This window comes from Lygodium microphyllum, chromosome 12 (assembly GCF_053477565.2).
Source record: "Lygodium microphyllum isolate KBCC chromosome 12, Lygodium_microphyllum_v1.1.10, whole genome shotgun sequence".
NCBI lineage: Eukaryota > Viridiplantae > Streptophyta > Polypodiopsida > Schizaeales > Lygodiaceae > Lygodium > Lygodium microphyllum.
In genome coordinates, this window is record NC_141146.1 from 109,958,457 (window position 1) to 109,974,263 (window position 15,807).

The following is a 15,807-nucleotide window of genomic DNA, read 5'->3' on the forward strand; positions in this document are numbered from 1 at the left end:
GTGCTGAAGATCAACTCCTCAAAAAGGAGTATCCCCCCACCAACACCATTTCCCAACTTCCCACTGGACAAGACCCACTATCCCAAGAGCCCCAACCTCCCTAGTCGCCCAAGAAATCCATGTCTACCACTAGCCTCTCTGCCAAACTCGCCCTCCTCAAGTTGAAGGGCCAAAAGAGACCGTGGGAGGAGGAGACCACCGATGACAACAAGCCCCTATTCTCACTTCTACCCTCACCATTCAAGATGGCACCTTGTTTATCGCCATGCCCCTCCTTGCAACTTATTCTAGCAACTTCATTCCACTCGAGTTTAGTTGGGAGATGGCCCACTGGTCATTGAACTTCATTAATGGGTTCTTGACTAGGTAGCAACATTAGTAGGACCTCGCGACCTAGGTGGATCACCTCAAGTAGGTCAATACCATCCTCTCCAAGAAACTCTGACAAAAGGACACTACTTTTTGGGAGCATCACCAAAGGCTGGGAGGTATGCCACCATGAGTAGCTGGCCTTAGTTGATGATGTCAGGAACATAGCACAATAACTAGAGCAAAAAAATGTTTTTCTCCAATCCCATGAGGTTGGAGGAGAGAACTTGGACGGTGAGACCTCGTGTTCCCTAAAGATCATTGAAGAACTCTATCATGATTATGAAGCAGAGTGGCTTGATAGATGGGAGAAGCTCGGATGAGAGTTTTGAGCCCTACCATGACCAACCCCTGCTCCTAGCTCCTACCTCTTCCCAACAAGCCAAATGAGCCAAAATCTGACGCCTAATCCACTCCTCTTGACCAGTCCAACCCCTTCTTGACTCTCCCCCTTCCACCATGGCACGTTGATAGCACACTTGTTGCTAGCTCTCCTCCCTCCCGCTCCCACTCGATATCAGGCTCCACAGCCAAGTTCAAACTTGTTGCCCTACCTCAGATGTAGGATTTCCCACACCAGATCCTTGTAGACCAGTTGCTTGCGGAACAAGCAAATGCAACCAAGCGTCCCCTATACATGGGTAAAGGCAAATAGGTTGCCATAGAGGAGCTCAACCAAACCTTGAGTGAGGAAGACACATTGCCCCAACCCCTGGCTTTGGACTTCTTTGACTTCTCCGTTGGCACTAGTTCCACCAATTCATAGTGGCAGCTCATGGTGGAGCACTACCAAGCGTAGAAGCAGAAAAATGCAAAACAAAGGAGTGGATCTAGGTGCTTCAATAGGTAGTGCTAGTGTGAGAAAGAGAAGAAGATTTCCTGTGTGTCTTACTCACCTCCCAACCAAATATACCCTCTTCCCACCTTCTAATCGGGTCTCTAGGGCCTGTTTTCATGGTGCACCCGATCGGTGTTCCCAAATAGACAAGTCCTGCCAAATTTAGCAAGAAATATGAGAGTATCCCCCGAGCTTCGGACCTTGGCACTTCTTGCCCTTTTCCGGGACACACTAATTAATGGCCATCTTGGGCTACTTGCCCGGCCGAAGGTTCAAAAATCATTGTCCTCAATGATTAGTGATAGGAAGTGTCGTCGAATCAGAGTTTCTGATTCCCATGTAGCACTAGTAACTGGTAGACCCTTCCAGGAAACTAGGTATTCGTGGAGAGTACGATTATGCAACTATTTCTCTCTTCCATGGTCAACAACTAAATCCTGTTTCTGCAAAGGTACCATACCATCAATTAGATTATCATCACATGAGATAAAATTTCTTAATTTGCTAACATGAGACACTGGATGAACACGACATCCAGGAGGAAGTTCCAATCGGTAAGCTACATCACTTAGCTTCTGAATAATTTTCCACGGTCCACAATATCTTGGAGATAACTTTGGACATTTGCCAGCCGATAAACTAGACGACTTGGCTGGTACTTGGAGAAATTTTTTTTCTCCTAATTCAAAGATCCTACTTGACCTTTTCTTATCTACAAAATTCTTAGTCCTATCAGCAGCTTGTTGTAACTTGGCTTGAGCAATTTTAATATTAGCCTGTATGTCAGTAAGAAATTCTGCCAATAGCTAGGCATTTCTCATTTGACCTTACTGTACTAGGAAAACTTGGATTCATTCCATAATTTATTTTAAAAGGAGACAAACTTGTCGCCTTATGAGGTCTATTGTTATATGCAAATTCTAACAAAGACAAATGCGTATCCCAATCTGTTTATTTATCAGATACATATGCTCTCAGCATGTCTTCTAGTATTCGATTGACTCTTTCTGTTTGACCATCTGTTTCTGGGTGAGCACTACTTGAAATTTTTTTAGACACTTTTAAATGACCAATGACATGACCCCAAAAATGACCAGTAAACCTGACATCCCTATCAGACACAATGGACGTAAGTAGACCATGCAACCTAAACACATGATCAATAAACAAATCTGCGACTTGTGGAGCTTCCACTCTTTTGCGAGTGGCTATAAAATGAGCCATTTTACTGAAGCAATCCACTATCACTAAGATAGTGTCTTTTTGTCTCTAGGTTCTAGGTAAGTCGACAATGAAATCCATGGAAATACTTTTCCAATTAGATTCTGGAATTTGTAATGGCATTAGCAGACCTGGTGGCTTCACCCTTTCTGCTTTATTAACTTGACATTGAAAGCATTGTTGGACATATTGGCATACATCCTTGGCCAACTTTGGCCACCAAAATGTCCTTCTAACAAGCTGTATGGTCTTATCAATACCAGGATGTCCTGCACAAGGCACATCATGGTTATCAAACAAAACTTTCTTTCGTAGTTCCCGTGCACTAGGAACACAGATCTTGCCTTTTCGTTTAAGAAACCCATTCTCAATTGAAAAGTTCTTAAATGAACTTGCCTAATCAGAAAGAACAATAGGTAATGAAACAGAAGTATCTGGTCCATCCCTAATCAAAGAGTCTCGTTCTATGGCCTAATAAATTTTTGCCATATAAGAGTCCTCTAACTATGCTTCCTTTATTTCTTGAAGCAATGAGCTTTCTAAAATTGTAAAGCTCATTTGATACATTATACGAGATAATGCATCAGCAACAACATTATCCTTACCCTTATTGTATAGAATTTCCATATGAAATTCTTGCATCATTTCAGCCCATCAAGCTTGGTGCCCTCAAAGATTTGGTTGACTAAAAAAGTACTTAAGGGTATGGTGATCTGTATAAACTTTAAAATCTGCACCATATAAATAGTGCCGCTAAACTTTAACGCAATGAACATAGCATAAAGCTCTTGTTCATGAACTGGCCAATTCTATTGGCTTGGGGAAGGCTTCTTGCTTTCAAAAGCTACAGGCCTACCTTCTTGGCTAAGGACTGCACCTATCGCGATGCTACTTGCATCCGTTTCTAAAACAAATGGTTTCTCACATTCAACTATCTTGAGAACAAGGGTAGTAGAAACTGCTTGTTTCATAGCCTCAAAACTTTATTGTTGCACTGATGTCCACACATAGGGCACCATATCTTGCAATAAATCTGTCATAGGAGCAGCTTTATACGAGTATGCGTGGAAATCTCCTATAGAATCTTGAAAATCCCAAAAAGGAATGAAGAGTTGTTTCATTTTGGGGTGTCGACCAACTAAGTATCACAACAACCTTCTTGGGGTCCATCTTGATCCCATCGGTAGAAACAATATGACCTAAATATTCTACCTCTGCTAAACATAGAATCATCTTGTCTGGGTTAGCATAGAGTTTTGCGTCCCGCAAAGTTTCAAAGACTGTCACCAAATGTGACTCATGTTCATGGATACTCTTACTATACACAAGCACATCATCAATAAAATCTACAACGAACTTACCCATGTATGGTCTTAGTAAATCATTCATTAACATCATAAAAGTAGCACGAGCATTTGTTAAACCAAAAGGCATAATCAAATACTCATATTGACCAAATCTTGTTCTAAAAGCAGTTTTAGAAATATCTTCATCTTTTTCTCTAATCTGGTGATAACCACTTTTTAAATCAATCTTACTAAAGATAGAAGCACCACCTAGAGCATCCAAGAGATCATCAATATGAGGCATAGGATATCTATGATTAATATTATTTTATTTAAAGCCCTGTAGTCTACACACATTTGAAAAGAACCATCTTTCTTTTTTACAAGTTAAACAAGGGCTGCAAAGGGTGAAAAGCTAGGTCTAATTAATCCTTTGCTTAAGTACTCATCCACCACCTTACGAACTTCATTCTCCTCCTATAGACTCATCCTGAACGGGGGTCTAGCAACTAGATTAGCTCTTGGGACGAGCTCAATCCTATGCTCCACATTCCTACGAGGAGGTAAACCAAGAGGTAGATCTGATTTAAATACATCAGAAAATTGGGCTCTTATTTTACCTGATAAGGCCGAAGGGATACTTGTGGAACTTCCACCTTTATCCCTATCATCCTTTGACAGAAATTTAGAAATATAACAAAAGTAAAGAGACTTACATTCAATCTTGAGCGCATTGGTCATCGAGAGAATCTTCGCTTCTTGGAGATCTGGTTCTCCGTGAATCAATAATCGTCGGCCCTCATGCTCAAATTGATAAATATGAGAAGAGAAGTCAATGATAGGTCTCTTCTTTGCGTGCCACTACTTGCTCAACACTAGGTCGAATCTTGCAAGCCGTGTAATTTCAAAATCCAATCTATCCTCATAGGACTGGATATGTACAGGGAGGTCAACAACTCGCTAATCCCATGTCTCTGTACCCATTGCGTTGTTACGCAGCGGTGATCGAGAACAAGCCTCTCTCACAATCCGATAACGAGACGTTAAGGAGTGCCGGTTGGGGTAATTGACTTTGTTGAATGTACTACACAACTTAAAAAATTCAATTATTCAATCATATACCACAAGCCACATATAAAAACAAGATAAAACACAATGCCTCTTGAAGCTCAAAACAAGTAAAAACCCGAATGTGGGTAGAGCATCACACAACCACAACACAATGAAAATACCAACAATTCACTAAGTGAGATATATTTTCGTACCTTAACAACCTTGAGCCGATGCTTGGCGCTTTGATACCCAAAAGCTCCAACTTTCAAGAGCTCACTCTAGCATGTGACCCTCTATTCTCCTCTCTCACAAAATACAATTGTAATCAAGGGGGAAGACCCTTAACTCTTCAATCTCCTCTCCTTATATAGTTTTCTATCCACACTCACACACATTAGGCTTTTTGGTTTCAGCTTTTAGCTTTTACTTTTCTACTGTTTTTCACTATTTTCGTTTTTTTAACCATATGCCTGTTTGCAACTTGTTTGGATCATAACTTCGTCATTTGAACTCTGAATATAGTCATTCGGATACTCAAAACGATCGGAACTCATCTATTCGACAAGCCAACGCGGACAGAATTACGAAAATCCATCAAAATCGGTTAAAAATACTGATTTTCGTAAATCACATCATTTTTTCTCCATCTTTTATCTTGGATGACTTATTCCCTTTCTTGGCCTATTGTTCTTGTAATTGCACACACTTTCAGCACACATATCCTCTTTTCCTTCAAGAAATAGTACGATATTTTCCTTTGATCCTTGAGTCTTCAAAATAAATATTCTCTGGATATGAACCTATTTTTTTTAAATGCAGTGTGGCCTAGCAAGAATATGCTATGAAAGAGAATGTGCACAATCATTCATGATTTGAGAAAATATACAATTGATCGAATCCATGACATGCAATCAATTAATCCATGCTACACAAAAAATAATGTATGCATTGAAGAATTGTGCCTAGCCTATCTAGATGTAATCATACGTCAAGCAAAATGCAAACAAAATTTCTTGATTAATTTAAAATTCCTTATCCTCACCTCTCAACGCTCTTCAATAAGATATCAATCTTCGCTCCGCCCATCCAAAATCTCACAATCACTCAAGAATTTGGTGGTCCTCAAGATGTTGACAAAAAATGAATAACCCTTCTCACAATTGATGGCGTCCTTCACTACCCTCGAACTCTCCCAACCACCTTACACTCTCAACCAGAGGTTCCTAACTTTGTGATGAACATCCCAAATGGTGTGTGCAAGAAATGTGCATGCTCAATGATAGGTGCTCTCTCATGTGTGCATGCATCTAAGATTTACTACATATAGCTGTAGTGGACCTCATGTCGTGCAAGTGCTCAACGATGGTGCAAAACGTGCATAATCCCAACCCATGGCATGGAAGTATTTGAGAAAATCAAAAGACGACCCCCAAGTGTAGTGCGTCAACAAGTACAACGTGAAGTGCTCGTGAACCCATAATCCCTGTGATGTGCAAGAGTCTCGACAAGAAAACATACCTTGTTTCTCAATGTTCAGTAGCTTTTGACAAACACAAGATTCATCCTGTTAAAAAAAATACCAAGCTCGACCAATGCTATCAAGTTTCACACTCAACAAATTAAACAAAATGACAGAAATAAATCCTAAGCTAGACAAACACAAGAAATCCAATTACAAAATAACAAAACAAACTGTCACACAAATAAATAAGCTAGCAAAAATCAATCCTAACTACAGTTAGGCTAGGGGCTTTCAGTTTCAAAAAAACACTTGACAGCGTCAGCTAGCTCTACCGAATAACTATATTCTGAAGGGGTAGTCTTGAGCTTCAGCTTCTTGATGAGATTAGAGCTAATAACATTATGTGAAGAGCCTGTATCAAATAAAATATGCACAGGGCATCCTACCACTATGCCTTTCATTACAATGAGCTTAGTGTTAGCAGACTGGTACCCCTTTTGTGCCTCAGGCGATAACACTGCATTTGGCGCAATTGGTACTTTCTTTGTTACTATGACGGCTAGGATCCGTTCATGATAACTAGAGGTGACTCATCTAGGTCATCTCTTGCCTTATTCGCATCCTGCATTGGATTAAGCACCATTTGAGCACTAACTATTGCCTTTTTGGGACAAGCCTTAAATTTATGCTGCCCCAGGCATCCGTAATAGAGTCCTTCTCTCTCCCTTTGCTGTGGAGTGAGCATGGATTTATTGTAGGTTCTCTTAGCCATAGCAGATACCTCCCTCTTGGTACTTGTCACAGTCTTGATCATATGCACTTCTCTAGTGTCCTTCGCACGAGGAGCACTAGGTGCAACTACAGGAGTAAAGGTAGGGCGTGTACCTCTAGTCCAAGGAAATATTTGGGCCTTTCCATGTTCAAGGACTAATGCAAGCTCCACTGCCTCATTCAAGGTTTTACATCTCTCCTTCTTGATAAGTGGCCTTAAGGTTTCTTTTAAGCCCATGACAAATTTATGCAGTTGCAAAAAGTCAGGAATATGTGAATCTCTCTATACTTGTCCACATATTCCTGGACAGAGTAGCTCTCTGAGCTATGAAGAACTAGAGCCCTTGTCCGCTCATCTGGAGGGACAACATTATTATAAAACAATGTCTTAAATGCAATCCAAGTAGATGGCTATGCATGATCCTACTCAATTTTTTGCCACCAACAGTAGAAATTTGAAATGTCCTCATCAATCAAAACCAGAAGTCAAATATGTTGAAATTCGATACTCATCGATGCAAGAAAACCACAGGAACTGACATCACTTGAATCGGAGTTCGTTGGAGCCCAAAAATTCCAATTTTTGCCTGCCTTCTCAAGAGGTCACTTTGGCGCGAAATTTTGGAAGTGCTCCCAAGCTCAATTGGCAATGATAATACTTCAGAACCTTGTCTTCAAATCATTCTCGAATCTCGTGAAATCGATTTGCAATTTGAATATCGTACCAAGAAGTTATAGATATCAGAAAATGTGCTCAAAAAGAGGAGAAAAAACACTTTTTTTTTTACAAGGGGATGGAGGGCTCACAAGCTTGGTAAAAACGGGATTCTATCCCACATGCAGAGTGCCACAAGGAATTTACTAAGGATAAAAGGTGGAAGGGAGATAATCATTCTCTCAAGTAAAAGAGAGAAAGCTCTCTTGTGTGATGGAGTGTGCCTTGGCATTAGTGGTGCTATTGGCGTGATTTTGGGTTGCCGTTGGGCCTTGTGGTGGGTGCCGCCAGAAAGAGGTGTTGTGCTGCCTTTTGTGGTGTGTTGCAGAGATGCCTTCATGCTTCCCACTCCTATGCGCTCTTGCGACTGGTGCACGATCTCACTTGTGTGGTCGTAACAAAAAACCCCAAATCTTTTTTTGGAAACCCGCACGTTCTGATACCAAATGTGAGAAAGAGAAGAAGATTTCCTGCATGTCTTACTCACCTCCCAACCAAATATACCCTCTTCCCACCTTCTAATCGGGTCTCTAGGGCCTGTTTTCATGGTGCACTTGACTGGTGTTCCCAAATAGACAAGTCCTGCCCAATTTAGCAAGAAATCTGAGGGTATCCCCTGAGCTTCGGACCTTGGCACTTCTTGCCCTTGTCGAGGACACACTAATTAATGGCCGTCTTGGGCTACTTGCCCGATCGAAGGTTATTATGTCTGACAGTTAGGACCCAAACTGAGATTGGAAGGTGGAATCTAACCTTTTTTGGCAATGCATCTCAGAGGAACAATGGGTCAAAGTAGCCTAGGAAATGAAGAAGATTGGCATTCTCCATCTATGCTAGGATATAACAGACCCACACCTTACCTTGAAGTGTCTGGGCTGCCCAAGGCCAAAGAGTCAAGAAAGGATTGAGCCTGGAACAGGAGGAGGAATCCCCAAATCCTGATGACCCAGACAAGGATCAAGGAGGCGGTGATCCTAACCTTGATGATCCACTCTTTGAAAACCCCTTCACTCCCACCTCTAATATTATGAAGTTAGTGAATATATCACCCAACTCCCAAGGCGTGCCTAACCCAATCCAAAGTCCTCTCCCTCAAGTGATGACACTGGATCCATGCACTCTAATTTCCGAGTCCAAGCATAAACTAGAACTTGAAGGAGTTCAAGCCTGCCTCATTTGAATTACCTTTGAATGGGATCAATTGAAGTACCAAATCTGACTCAGAGCCATCTACTTGGAGAAGCTAGTGAGACAGAGCTCATCTACCACATACAGGGTTTTTCAAGTTTCCATCTCAACATATAGTGTTTGTGTAATTTCCACAAAATACTAGGTCATTGCACTAAACTTTTATGAGTTTAGAATTGTGCATCTAAGGACTTCCTAGGAGTTTCTTATAATCTATCTCCTTTATCACTACGAAGGTTATTGTGAGTTGTGCTCGTGATTTACACGAGCCAATTCTTAAGAATTTTTTATAGGTTTTACCTTTGATCCATTAGTGATGGTTAAGGAAAAGTGTGCATTCTTTGTAGATTGATTGAACACATTCTTTAAAAGAACATGGTTGTAGACTATGCTAACTTTGGTTATTGTATTTATAATGTATTTCCTTATAATGTCACCTAGAGCTAGAACAAAAAGGACTACATGGTGTTCAACCCCTTCGTAGAAGATATTAGCTCGCTTTGAAGAGATGATTAGTGTCAAGTCTAGTGTTAACAAGCTAAGTTACAATTTTATTTATGGATGTCTTGTTTGGTATTAATCACATTGCATCCAAAATTTGCATTTTCCAAAAAATTTGGTAACCTTTAAGTAGCACCTGAAATAGGCATGGTAATGCTAGTCGAGGCTCTCTCTTTGCTATCATACTTGTGTTCATCTACTTGAATTGTTTGTGTCTATGTTTCCCATGAGCATAATGTTGAGCTCTAGTTTGTGCTAATGGCTCGTCATGCCCTTGAGGGATAAGAACAATGTTGGGGGACTAAAGTTCCCCTATGCTTAGCTGCCTACACCTACATGCTATTTTAGGTATGCTATATGTTTATGTTGATGCTTAACATTGATAATTGAGACCAAATATGATTATTGTAAGCCTTGAGCCTTGCATTGAGCATGGTTGGTTGCATTTGGACAGTGACTATTTGCTTCAATTATTTCAATTTGCATGTTTAAAGACATATTGTATGCATATGCTCTTGGATATACATGATGTATTTTGGGCATGTGGATGTTATGAGGTTTATGCATTGACCTTTGTTTTCCTCTTGGATACTTCGGATTTACTTCCAATAGGAGTACTTATTTGGTATTTTCTCTATAGAGCTTGGCTCATTTTGAGTCACTAGGAGATTCTCTTATGCTTTCTTGGCTTGATTTATGACTGTGGGCTGATTTTCCTTTGATTTGGAAACCTTGCATCTCTTATTGTTAGTGGATTTTCAATGGTGGATATATGCTTGGCATGCATCTATATAGCTAACACCTTGGATGTTTTGATGGTATTTGGTACTTGATGGTTTATGCTTTGACTTTACACTACTAGTTGCATTGTACATTCTAGTTGCTACCTAGATTTTCTTGGCATTGAGAGCTTACTCTTTTGTATGCTTGTCTATAGTTACATGTTGATTTACTACAATTTTATGGATAGCCATGTTGAAACTCAATTTTGAGCAGTTTCCTTGAGAGTAGACACTTGTATTTAGTACTCTAGTACTTCTTGTTCATAGTAGAAAATAATGTATTAGCTCCCTCTTCTTTTGCTACATAAATTTTGGCTTGGTTTTGGGGTTGATTTGCTATTATGATAGCAACCCATATTCTCTTTTTTTGGCAAACATAATGGTAGGTCCTTCAAATGCTTCCAATGATAGTACTATCTTCAACACACAGAAGTTGGATGGCAATAACTTCTAGTATTGGAATAGTTAGATTTGTCAGGTATTGGTGCAAAAGAATCAAGTCAAGCCATTGAAATTAGAGGGCATAAAGCTAGAACTTTATGATGTAGATGATTGGAAAGAGCTTGATGAGCTATGTAGTTTGACCATTTTTCTGTAATTGTTATACTTAAATGTCATTGGGATTAAGGGTGGTGCTTATGCATTATGGAAAAATATTTACGATCTCTATGATAAGCAAAGTCTTAAATCACAACTAAATTGGCTTAAGAAACTCATGGATCTTTGTGTGAAGGAAGGAATATCTATGTCTTCTCAACTAACTGAGATTCATTCAATTTTCAATTAGCTTACTTTATAGGGCCTTAAGTTTAAGGAGAATATTAAGTCTCTTTTGGTGATTTTGCATATAAAATTACACATGAAACCTCATTTTTACGAGAGGTGCCAAGGTTGGCAGCATGTGTTCCTACTTGTATCTCGATCTATTGATCATGTTTTGGCCATGACTGATATCTCCATGTATCTCTTTGGCATTGTCCTTTTGGACATATGTCCCTTAAAGGAATGAAAGCACTCACTCATTTGTAATATTTTCAACCTCTTGACTACTCATGTTTTGGCTCTTGTGATCAATGTTTATATGGAAAGAAAACTCATAACTTGCATAAAAAGTCTAATTCTATGCACCTGGGTGAGTCTTCGCTCTTGTGTAGTTTGATATTTGTGATCCCATGGCTTGTTAGTCACTAGGTGGTGCTAAGTATGTGTCACATTTATTGATGATTATTTGCATAAGGTTTGGGTCTATGCGCCATAAAGTAAAAGTGGGATGTTTTGGCTACGTTTTAGTACTTCCTAGATATGGTTTCTCGGCATAGGCTAAAATACCTATAATCTAACGATAGGGGTGAATATATCTCTAAGGAATTTGAGTAGTTTTGTGACGAGAGAGATATTAAGCATAAATTGATTGCCCCATATACTCCATCCTAGAATGGTTTTGCAAAGCGTATGAATATGACTATTTAGGAAAAAGTATGAGTCATGCTTTTAGTCACGTAGTAGACTTACCACAATACTTTTGGATTGAGGCAATTACTATTGCCATTCATTTGATTAATAGATTTCCATGTACTTCTCTCGGTGTGATAGAATTATAGAGGAGATATGGTTTGGTGAATCTTCCTTATATATACATTTGCATGTCTTTGGATGTGAGGATTTTTGCCATATTCCTAAAGACAAATGCAATATGATGGATCTAAGGAAAAATGTTTTTTTCTTGCATATGGTAATGTAGGTGAGATGGGCTATCGTATTTCGGATCCATAGGCTTGGAAGGTTCTTTATAGCCATGATATTGTGTTTCATGAGGATAAGATGTGTAAGCAACTTGATCAAGTGGTTGAGGTATGTAGGGTGATCTTTCAAGAGGAGCCTCTTGTTACAATATGACTAGCCCTAGTTAGACAGATTATAGTAGTCTGATGATGATGTATTATCCCATGATCCACTTGTTGTATAGGATCATGATGTTAGATAAAGAGGATAGGATGTATATGCTCGACAATTAGATTTAGAATGCTCTATGAGAGCCTCATGTCCTTCTGATTGTTTTGAGCTCTCTGTACATTATGTCATAGTGACAAATTTTGGTGAGCCCCTTAGTTATGAGGTTGCTATGCATAGAGGTAATAGTCACTCTTAGGAGAGGGCAGTGTAGTTTGAGTATGATTTACTATAGAAAAACTATACATGGGATTTGGTTCCTTTACCCAATGGGAAGCATGCATTGCCATGTAAGTGGGTATACAAGTTGAAAAGTACCTCTGGTCACCATAAGCCAACATATGGGGCCAAATTGGTTGCTAAGGATTTTAAGCAAGAGAAAGGAATTTATTTTGATGAGATATTCTCTCCTCTGGTCAAGATGACTATCCTACGCTTAGTATTGGACTTGGTTACATAGATGGATATGGACTTGTACCAAATGGATGTGAAAATGGCTTTCCTCATGGTGACTTGCATGAGGACATTTATATGTAGGAGCATAAGGGCTTTGAGAAAAAGGGTAGGGAATACATAGTGTGCAAAAGCTGAGGAAGAGTCTTTATGGACTTAAGCAGGCACCTAAGGAATGGTATCATAAGTTTGATGCCTTTATGAATTCATAGGATTATTCATGTAGTGATATGGATTTGTGTCCTTACATGAAGAATGCCATGATGGTAGCCTTATCATTTTGGTGCTACATGTTGATGATATCTTGATTTGTTAGTAGTGATCATGATGACTTGGATGCCTTAAAGACTTAGCTTAAGAAGAGCTTTAACATCAAGAAAATGGGACATGCCTCTTACATACTTGTTATATGCATTATGTGTAATTTCTCTAAGGGACTACTCTACTTATCCCACAAAAGGAGTATATTCATAAAGTCCTTGAGCAATTCCATATGTAGGGTGGTAAGCCTATTGGGTATCCATTACCTTTTCATGTGAAGGTTAGTCAGGTAGATTGTCCTGAGTCAAATGATGAGAAGATCAAGATAGCCAAGATCCTATATGTATCTTCCATGGGCAACTTGATATATGCCATGATAGCTACTAGGCCTAACATAGCCTTTGTAGTGGGAGTTGTGGCTCATTATATTGTGACACTTGGCAAGCGACATTGGGATGCTACGAAGGGTATCATGAGATACCTTAAGGGTACTGCATATATATGCATTTGTTATAGCGGCCAAGATACTAGAGTCATGGGCTATATGGACTTTGATTATGCGCAGGATATACAGATAGTAGAAAGTCCATAAGTCTTTACTTTTTCTAGAGGTGATGTTTCTTGGATATCTAGGGTGCAAAAATGCATGGCCTTATCTACCAAGGCCAAGTATATTGTAGCCCATTGAGGCTTGCATAAGGAAGTTTAGGCCATTTGGTTGTAAACCTTGGTATGACTCATTAGGGTCAAATACATTTTAAAAATAACATTTGTAAGAAAATGATTAAGTTGCTAATTAGTTGAGGTTTTAAACTAATTAACCTTCCAAATTTAGCAATTCAGACATGATTAATTACATAATATGTTATTCATTTAAGAAGTCGACCTTTAAATACCTAAGGATGTTAAATCATGTCAAGGGTCACTTTTCGACCATTATCCTTTCTTTTTGAATGGTTAAATATTATATTATCACATTTTTCACCAAAATCATACTTGTTTTTTCGTCTATGTTCATTCAAACCATCATTCTCTCCTATTCTCTTTGTTTCTTAGTTCTCAAAGCAGATTCTACTATGTTGTAAATTTTCTCACCAAAATCACATCTGGTTCATACTATCTCCTTTCACAAAATCTTGAGAAGGTGATCAACAATCAAAAGAGTCTCTGCATAGAGGACCAACACTACTTACTTGCCGATTGAGCTATAGAGATATGGTCCTCCATGGACCTAAAACGAGATCAGTTTATCACTTTTCAGCAGACCCAACTAGGTTGGGACATCCAAGCCACATCTTTACTTCGCCCCCTAAGTCATCCGTTATGTATGATTTTGTAATCTAGATGATTTTGTAGTTATATACTTGATGATATCTTGATATTCTCAAAAGATCCAAAGGAGTGTGATGTAAAATTAGTTTTGGAAAAGCTAAGAGAAAAATGACTATATGCAAAACTTGAGAAGTGCTTTTTCCATAAGATAGAAGTGGAATTCTTGGTGTACAATATCTCCTAGAGAGGAATCTTCATGGACCCCAAGAAGGTCGAGACTATTCTTGATTAACAAACACCCACATGTGTCTACGATGTCCAATGTTTCCTTGGCTTTGCCAACTTCTACATGATATTTATCAAGGATTACTCAAAGATAGTCACACTAGTCACTAGACTCACATAAAACTCAAAGTTCTCATGGACCCTAGAAGGCGAGAAGGCCTTTTAGAACCTGAAGACCACTTTCATCACCACTACCCCAATCCCAGTCCACCTAGATCCTACTAAGCCATTTTTCTTGCAGATCGATGCATCTCGGTCATATGCATCTAGTGGCATTCCACTCAAGGAAGTTCTAACCTCTAGAGATAAACTATGAGATCCATGAAAAATAACTCCTTGCCATTTTCGATGCCTTTGATACTTGGTGTCATAATCTAGAGGGTGCAACCCATAAACTTATCGTCTATAAAGATCACAAAAATCTAGAATACTTTATGAGAATCCGCATCCTCAATCGAAGACAATCCTGCTAGAGTAACTTCTTATCTAGGTTTGACTTTGTCATCACCTATCGCCAAGGACGCAAACAATGCGTCACGACTTAAAATAGACCTGACACTAGCTCTAAGGCTCTAGTCGGGTCTCTATGCTCAACCAAAACACCCCACGGCCTCGGGGGCTAGGAGTGTTCAGAGAGGCTACACACTGATCTTACCAAATAAGCATTTGTAGCATTTATAGTCCAATGGATAACCCTTCCCAAACTCCTCATAGAGAGTCCCTACACATATTGGTGTTATACACCACGTAAACCAGACACATGGAGCACCCCTTGGCTAATTCTCGTAGCTCCTCTACAACTCTCCTATACCTAAGGGATTGACCCCGAGCTGCGTCATTCAAACATAAAGCACATACGATACATAATCCTCTCTTGTAATCAATCATTCTAGGAGATAAAAGATAATCCTCACTGCACATTCCTTGTGTTGGGACCTAAAATGGGCCCAAGACTAGCTCTATGGCATTAGCTGGGTCTCTACTACACACTTCAAACCACCCCACATGGCCTCGTGACTAGGAGCATACAAGGGGTATACTGCCCTAACCTTGAATATAGAAATTTGTGTTTGTATGGATTGTAATCCAATGGATAACCGAATCCCATACTCCTTAGAGAGGGAGTCCTTACACATATCGATGTAATATACCACGTAAGCACAGACAAAGGGAGTGCCTCTCGGCTAATTACCATGGCCTCACTATGGCTCTCCTACACCTCGAGGATTGGCCCCAAGATGCACCGTGAACACATAAAGCATGTACGCAACATTCTCCACTCTTTCAATGAATCGATGCAAGAGATAATCGATAGTCCTCACTAGATACTCCCAAAATATCTAGGATGATACCATGTTTTGCAAGCAATGAAATTATGTATGATTTCTAGTGCTCAAACA